The 8,786-nt window shown below is 46.5% G+C and overlaps 1 protein-coding gene and 1 pseudogene across 1 annotated transcript in view; both read right to left on the reverse strand.

Moving 5' to 3' along the window:
- Positions 1 to 293, reverse strand: part of ANXA5 (annexin A5) — a 56,247-nt gene extending 55,954 nt beyond the window's left edge. Inside the window, exon 1 of the mRNA XM_021008341.2 lies at positions 92 to 293. The gene's annotated coding sequence lies outside the window, so the exon portion shown is untranslated. The remainder of the gene's footprint in view (positions 1 to 91) is intronic.
- Positions 294 to 2,687: 2,394 nt separating this feature from the next.
- On the reverse strand, positions 2,688 to 4,254 carry LOC110223004 (choline kinase alpha pseudogene; annotated as a pseudogene).
- Positions 4,255 to 8,786: the final 4,532 nt, after the last annotated feature.

An 8,786-nucleotide genomic window follows, 5' to 3' on the forward strand; every position in this document is an offset into this window, starting at 1 on the left:
GCCCCCGTCTAGAGCCCTCTGCATCTCTTCAATAACCCAGGGAGAACGTGGCCAGCCTCTGGGCTCACTCCCTGTCTCCGAGGTGACTTACCCTTAATGTCTGGTTCTCAGACGTGCCCGGGGGCAGGCGGGGCTGCGCTGGGCTGCACTGGGCTGGGCGGGCGGCGGGGCCGAAATGCGGCAGCAGCCCTAGCAGCGGCGGCGACGGCGGCGGGAGGAAGGCGAGATGAGAGACGTGGCGCAGCAGAGGCGGACCCAGACTTCACTCCGCAGCCCCAGCTCCCGGACCCGTCCCACCCAGAACGTCGGCCCCGCCCTCGATCTCCGCTCCGGCCCGCGGCCCGGCTCCAGCCCCAGCCCCACCTCCACGGGTGGGCCCGCCCCAGCCTGCCCTGGCGCCTGCGCTTCCTCTGGGGCCGGGCTGGGCTGAGGCTACAGTGGAGCGGGGCGGGGACCTCCGCGGTTCCGCTTCGGTGACCGGGCCCGGTCTGCAGGGATGGGGACTGCGACGAGTCAAGTCCGAGGCCTCCCTCCCCGGCACTGTACCCTCCGCTCTGTCTAGACACCCCTCCCCCGCCGCCGCCAAAAATCCGAGTTCTGGCCGCTAACCTGGCTCCAAGGTCATGAACGGTGGACAACGACTCCCTTGACCGTCAGGGGTATGAAGAGGGGGAAGCTTCCCAGAAGCTTTTGTAGCCTCTCGCTACAAAAAGTTATTGGAAACATTTTTCACTGCACCCTAGAGTTATATGGAGTTTGCAAAAAAAGCTCACAGGGAACTTGGTGTACTGTACTGGGAAGAACACAAAAATCCCTTGTTTCCTAGCTGGCGGATATAGAGCAAGTCGCTCTTCTGTGCCTCAGTTTCCTGGTCTCTGGAACGAGAGGGACGTCTTGAGATGATGTCTGGAGTCCTTTTCAGCTCCCAGTCTGAGATTCTACCTCTAAACCTGGAGGCTAAAGCCTTTTAATACTATCTTTTAACATGTCTATCCACCCAACCATTTATAATCCTATTGTTAAGGCTAGAGGACCAAATTAATAGCCTATAACCCTATGGTTAAAGCCGGAGAGCCAAACTAAAAGCGGGAAGGGGTGGAGGAGGAGGGAGATGCAATGCTTGGGGGCTGTCCAAAAGTGGGGTGCGCTGGCTTAGACCATAGTGGGGTTCTTTCTCCCAGAAGGTTCCCAAGCAGAGATTAGGTAATCACTTTTAGAGGACAAGGGAAAGGGAATTCTTGTTCAGGTGAGGTTCAGTCCAGGTGGCCTGTGAAGACTTCACAATCTGAGGGTTGATGTTTCTGTGACTTCCCTAGAGTGAGCTCAGTGTCTATCTGGTCCAATCTTTTAATTTTACAGATAAGGAAACTAAGGCCCGGGGGATGTGAAATTACCCAAGGTCATGCTCAATCAAAAACCACTTATTAAGTGCTTACCCTATGCCAGGTGTAATGTACCTATTCAAACAGGTACCAAATGGCAGAGACTTTCCCTGGTTAGCCCGGAAAACTTTTTTGTTACTTGTCACCACAGGAACATTCAAAGTTCTAATCAAGTGCTTAAGTCCCTAAGGAATTTCTATTTCATTCATACTATGGTGTGAATGACAGAATCTTAACTGTACAAATCACTGTTTCCATTTTTTTCTGATTTTAAAACTTTTATTTTTAGTATAGTACAGTCTGTGTGGTGGCAGAAATGTTTGCACAAAGAACTCAGATCAAAATTCAGAGTACAAAAGAGCTCAAGGTTTACCCCAAAGGGTCATTTAATACCTATGGCCAGTTCACAGCGATTCTTCTCCTCCCCCATTTCTCTGCAGAGGGCACTGATCACTCTAATCATGGTACTAGCAGGGTGCCATAAGGGAAAAGTGGGGGCTGTGGAAGCAGCTGGGGCTTTTCAACCTTTACAAGGGTTCTCCTCCCACCCCACAAATGGTGGGAGGAGGAGGAAGACCAAGCCCTTATTAAATCATTCCCTTCCCCACAACACAGGAGGGTCTAGGCTAAGGGGAGGCCCAGGGCAGAGGCCTTGCAGGAGAGCTTTACCACACCCCATCAGCTGGTGGAAGCATGTGGTGGCACTGTGTGAACTGTCCCTCCCTACTGCCCCAAGCCCACTACCCACTCTAGGCACTGTGGTCCTCTTCACTGAAGCCCAGCAAGTTAGGGGAAGGGTTCTTTCTAGTCACTGTAAGATACCTCTGGATAATAAAGCATGTACACCAGTCACAAGGAAGCTACAGTGTGAGCTCTCTCTACGTCCATGTGCCTTCTCGAGCATTGTCGCCTTGGACCCAAGGGTTAGGATAGTAGTGTTCTGGACACGTAGAGGCACACAGCATGCTCTCTAAGCAGTGACACCGTGGGCAGCTCCTGTTTCCTTCTACAAGCTAGTAGTGTCTACAATGCGTGGCCATTGCCAAACATCCTACCACAACCTTTACCAGGAAGTTTTAAAAAATCCATGCCAATGAACCAATAACAACCAGCCACCCTCCCTGACACCACACACACACACACACACACACACATGCTGCTTGCTCTTGGCATGTAGAGGGGGATAAGCTCCCCACCTGCCCCAAGGAGGAGGAAAGGATGATGACATACTCAACTCCCGCAATCTGATTTGCTTCCCAACCTCATGGCAAAGACTCCTAGTGAAATCATCAAGGAGATAGGAAATAACATCACTCCACTTTAATATAATCTCTGTAGTCTCCCACTTATCCATGTTCCCCAGGGAGATGGGCCAAGCCTCTCTGGCTTCAGGTGCAGGAGTCCAGCACAGAGAAATCCCGCCCAGCTGCACTTATCACACAAACCGTGCAGAGACCCCCTGCTTCAAATGGCTCCAAGTTTCACAGGCCTAGTTTCCTCTTCTGGTCGAAATAGGCATCAAACCTGGCTAGTGCGAAGTCCATGTACCCAAACTCAATAGGTGACATTTTGGCTTGTATGACTGACCAAAGTCCCCCTAAGAAATGGGACGCCAAGGCAAACCTGTTGATCTCTACCAACATTTCTTCCTCCATTTTGGACATCTCTTCCTTGCTGAGGTTTTCAAATCCATTTTGGAAGGCAGCCAAGTAGTTGGAAATAAAATGGAGCTGTTGTTCCTTGGTAGGGTACCTCAGTATGTCGGCTCTGAAAAACGGGTACTTTTCATAAGTGTAGTCATACATCCATTCACAGAAGTGATTGCCAATGTCATAGCCCCTGTAATTGTAACTGCTGTATTCAAAGTCGACGAGCATCAGCTTCGGCTTTTCCCAGCTCTCCCTGCCTTCCAGCAAGAGAAGGTTCCCTTCTTGGCAGTCATTATGACAAAACACCACTGGAGAGACAGTCGATTCCAGCAAAGACCTTAGACTTTCCATTTCCAAAGGCAGATTATAACTGAGGACTTGGTTTAGTTTTTTAACTAGGGATTCTCTGGTGAATTTAATTGTCAGAACTTGATTTAAATATTTCTCTATGGTTCCAAAAAGCCATTCGGGTTCTTTATTGAAGGGCATCTTCATGCCATGCACCGCAGCCATTTTCTCCGCTATTTCCGCAGAGATGTGAGGCAGACTTAACTCCTGAGAGTCTAAGGGACGACTGGGGATGAACTGCTCCAGGCGGCCTTGTGGGAAGATCCCGTAGATCTTCGGGCCCAGGGACCTCTCGGCCAGGATGGCGGAGATGACACTTTCCCGCACCGCTAGCTCGGCCCCTGGACCGGTCTGCTCGCTCCGGGCTGGCCCAGCTCCTTCTGGATCCCAGGCCCTCGTCTGCAGCATGGCTCCATACAGGCGCAGAAGCACGTGGCGGGGCTCGTCGGAGATGCACTGGACACTGTCCGGCAAGGAGCAGAGGAAGAGCAGGTTGCTGAGGCCGCCGCGGACCTCGCGCACGTGGAGCTCGGCCTCGGACAGCGCCTTCCAGGCTCCGGGCAGGAACTCCCGGCACCAGCTATAGGCCTGGCTGCGGGTGCGAGGCTCGGGGGCCTGCGGGGACTGCGGGCAGCAGCGGCCACCCCCTCCCCGTCCCTCGCCTCCTCCGCGCTCCTCGGCCTCCATGTCGCGGGGCTGCGCGGGCCCCCCACCGGGCGAGAGGTCGCCCCCTCCCTCTACACCCCACAGCTCAGCAGCCGCCCCAGAGGCCACGGCCCGCTTCGCCGCCGCTACGGAACTGGGTCTTCACGCGGCCGGAGCGGGCCGGAGCGGGCCGGGGACAGACAGGGGCAGGCGGGCTGCGGGCTCGGGCACTGCCCAAGGCGGGCAGCGGCGCAGCGCGGGGCGGCCGGGAGGCCTGCGGGGGGGGGGGGGGGCGGGGCGCGGGCTCGGGCTCCTCAGGCTCAGGCTCGAATTCAGGCCCTGCAGCTGGCTGGGCCGGCAGGGGCGGGGGCGGGGGCGGGGGCGGGGGCGGAAGCGGAGGCTGGAGCGCGGTCCGCCCGGGGGTTGGAGGGAAGGGGCCCCGAATCTGAGAGAACATGACCTGAACAAGGTCACACAGGACTAAATTGCAGAGGTCGGATCCCTGTTCCCAAGGACAGTCAAAGGACGCTCGAGTGGGTGGCATATGTCGGGGTGGGGGTGATGTTTTGAGCCACTGATTTTCCCTTAAGCAGATCACAGATCAACAGCACTCTACTTTGGAAAAATGGCCATTTCCTCTACCACGTTGGTGCTGAGGATAGAAATAAAGTGAATGGGAGAATTTAAGGAAAACAGAGCAGTGACGGGGTCAGGTCTAAACCCATAATCTCAAAATGAATAAATGAATAGTGTTTTTAGGCTTTCATTATGTTGAAGAAAAACGAAGCATTCTGCTTCTTTATCATTAACTTACTTGTCAGAAAGGTATATTAATTATCTAAATCCAAGGATCTCTCCTTAAAAATCCAAAGGAACTGATATTGTCTCGCTTTTTAAAATCTCTCTGACCCAAACATTTCCACATACAATCTTATAGTAATAATAAGACAGACAAAATACTCCAGAGAGAGAAAGATTAAAGTTTAATAAAGGCTTTTCACCAAATGCCACTACAGAAATATTACTCTGCAGAGATGCTTTCTTCCTAGAACACCAAGGCCTAGTCCAGGACATATGGTTCTCCTAGTTTAATTGAAGAAAGGCATTTGCACTTCTTTTTCCTTCATTCCTTTTTTTTTTTGTGAGACTATTGGTGTTAGGTGACTTGCCCAGAGTCACACAGCTAGGAAGTGTTATGTTTCTGGAGCTGTATTTGAACTCGGGTCCTCCTCAGTCAGGAGGTGCTCTATCCACTTCACCACCACTTCTAATTCAGTTACCATAAACACTTTTCTATTATACGAACTGATCAGGTCTTTGAAAAGAATTTAAATTCCAAGACAATTCCAAAGGACTCATGATGGAAAACAATATCCACGTCCAAAGAAAGAACTGATGGACTCTGAATGCAGATCAAAACATACTATTTTCACTTTATTTTTTTCATGTGTTTTTTTTCCTTTTGGTCTGTTTCTTCTTTCACAATATGACTAATATGGAAATAAGTTTCACATGATTGCATATATCTAACCTATATCAAATTGCCTACTGTTTTAGGAAGAGGGGAGTGAAGGGAGGGAGAAAAATCTGGAACTCAAAATCCTGCAAAAATGAATGCTAAAAATTGTCTTTACATATAATTCAAAAAAATAAAATTGTATTAAAAAGAAAACAGAAAACTAAAAATAAAAAAAGAAAAGACTATAACTAAAATTTTTAGACCAGGACATTGTCCCTTTGGAATGTGATTAAGTACAGATAACATTTGAGACCAAGGATGTCAGGCATTGTAATATTTTCCAAAGATGAGGAGAGTGGAGACTTGATATGCTTCCACTGCTATGTTACCAAACACTTGGCTGAATGAAGGCGATACAAAAGGAAAAGGGGGGCAGCCCAGCCCACTCTGGGCATATAAGAGCTTATATGCTTTTTATCTATTTTAGATATTTTTAATAAATCTTTTTGAGATCTTTTGTTTTTACATCACCTACATTTCCCAGTGTTACCCCCTCTCACCACCACTATCCCAAGAGCTATCTCTTTTCATAAAGAATTTCCTAAAAAGGAAGACAAAAATGTTCAGAAAAATTAAAGGATGCATTAAAAAAGCCCGACATTATAGGCAGTGTTCCATTCTCCTTGTCTGCTGCCTCGGCAAAGAAGCAGAGAGGAGTGTCTTCTCCTGCATCTCCTTTCAGGCCAACCTTGCTATAATTCAATTTCCATGGTTGTGCCATTGATCTGCCCATGTTCATCATTGCAATGCTTCTTTAGATGCATATTTTCCTGGTTCTACTTATTTCATTTTCTCTCATTTTATGTATTCATCATATTTATCTTTTCTTACAACATAGCATTCATGCACCACAACTTGTTTACCCATTCCCCAGCTGATGGACATTTCATTTATTTCCAGTTCTTTGCTACCACAAAAATAAGTGTTGCTCTAATAGTTTGGTGTCTATGGGGCCTTTCTTTCTATCTTTGACCTCCTTAGAGATTTTGTCCAGCAGTGAGATCTCTGGGTCAAAGAATATGGATATCTTAATCACTTTCTGGGCATTATTCCAAATCTCATTCCAGAATGGAAATGAGATTTTTAAAAAATAGGACCAGAGGAAAAATTCCAATATTATGATGCAATTTGAAAGGCAAATCAGATTTCATATGTGAACATTTGGCTGACTGAAGATTTTTCAAGTCAATAAGCATTTATTAATATATATATTATGTATTATAGATATAACATATTACATATTATGCCAGCAACTGTGCTAAACACACAAAACCATGACCATACCATAAAATGACTTAAACCTATTGATCTAAAACACATGAAAAGGAAAGGGAAATGTCTAGCTAATGAGAAAACCTTACTTCTTATTCTTAGTAAAAAAAAAAATTTTCTAAAATTAAAATTTAGCAAAATAAAAAGTTAGGAGTTTCCTCCACTGCAGAGGAAGCCAATTCCATGTTCTTTTCTTAGTGAGTAGAATTTTAAAAAGAAGTCCAGTCCTTGCCAGCCTTGCCAGAGCCAAGGATGCCTCTTGGAATCAGCCCAGCTCCTTCAGAGTTCAGATGGTTTTACAATAGCTGACTTGTAAAGAGTAGCATGGTTCAAACAAAGAACCAAGTCCTGAATTCAGAGTTATCCCACTATAACTCTGGGGCACTGCATTTGCCCCAGTTTTATTTCAGGGTAGATTAGCTAATTTATGGCGTAAAGTAGCAAAATACTACATAAATTTTGTGGTTCTTGCCACTATAGCTTGCTGTTTGTTTTGAAGTACTTTTAGACTTCTAATGTTCTCTCTCTCTCTCTCTCTCTCTCTCTCTCTCTCCTCTCTCTCTCTTCTCTCTCTCTCTCTCTCTCTCTCTCTCTGTGCTTTGCCAGGATAATGATTGACTCATATTGATATTACAATCCACAAAACCTCAGGTTGTTTTTTGACCTATTATCTACTTTTACCTTTCTCAGAGTCTCTGAGTCTGACAATATAGGAAAGAGGATTATAGTATCATGGGATCATAGATCTAGAACTGCAAGGACCTTTAGAGACCATCAAGTCCAATCCCCAAATTTTCAAGTAAGGAAACTGAGGCACAGAGAAGCTAGATGATTTATCCAGGTGTTTGTAGCCTTTCTGATTATCTGCAAAGAGGATAAACATGTTGTTTATTGTGGGGAATGTTTCCCCACAGCTTCACTAAAGAGCTGGGGAAACATTTGGAATGTTTCTTAAAATTCTCTTGACTTCATGTGGGGGGGCAGCCTTTGGGAATCATTTTTTGGGTCCACACCTATGATTTTAATGGTATAAAGAACTCTTCTGGAAAGAACTGGTGGAGCCTGAATGCAGACTTAAGCTACTTTTTCTTTATATTTTTCTCAGGTTTTTTTTTTGCCTGTGTTTTCTTTCACAACATGACTTACATGGAAATGTGTTTTGCATGATTACATATGTATAACCTATGTCAAATTGCTTGCCTTCTCAATGGGGGGGAAGAGGGAGGGAGAGAATTTGGAACTCAAAATTTGAAAAAAGAATGTTAAAATTGCTTTTTATATGTAATTGGTGAAAAAAAAATTTTTTTAAAGAACTCTTCTAGTGGGGAAATTCCCTGTGCTAATACAGCTTAACAGCTCTTCTTTAACTTCTAGTCTTAGAGAAATGTCTTGTCCTGGAGCTAATAAATTCATTAGACTACAGAATCACAAAGAAACAGACACATACTGGAGAACGTGATCCTGGGCAAGCCACCTAACATCTTAGTGCTCTAGGCAGGCTCTAAGACTCTAAGCTGCAAAGAGGTTGCACCTTGAATTGATAGAGTAAATTCCCAGAACTCTCTTCACCACTGACGTCTCAGGTCTAACCTTATCCTACAGGCCATAGCTTTAGACAGAAAGCACCTCTGAAGTCTTCTCATCCATTCCCCTCATTTTACAGATGGTTCAAAGGCAGGCCTTGAACCCTGGTCTTCCTGATTCCAAGGCCAGCCCTCTAGCCACACTTTGTTTTGCATGATTGTTATTGTTGTTTGTCCTTCAGTTTTGGAGAGGACCAATGACATCACAGGGGTTGTCTTTACTTGCTCATGAATTGGATTTAAGTGAGGCAGAGTTTCACAAAGTCATCAGCCTCACTTTCTCTTCTTGAGTCATTGACATCCAGTGGTAGGACAGAAATCAAGATTAGGTGATGGCTTGGGATACAGAAGATGACCTTGGCATCTTCATGCCTGACCAACCTCTAAG

The sequence above is a fragment of the Phascolarctos cinereus genome, unplaced genomic scaffold (genome assembly GCF_003287225.1).
Source record: "Phascolarctos cinereus isolate Bilbo 61053 unplaced genomic scaffold, phaCin_HiC Scaffold_9;HRSCAF=440, whole genome shotgun sequence".
Taxonomy (NCBI): Eukaryota; Metazoa; Chordata; class Mammalia; order Diprotodontia; family Phascolarctidae; genus Phascolarctos; species Phascolarctos cinereus.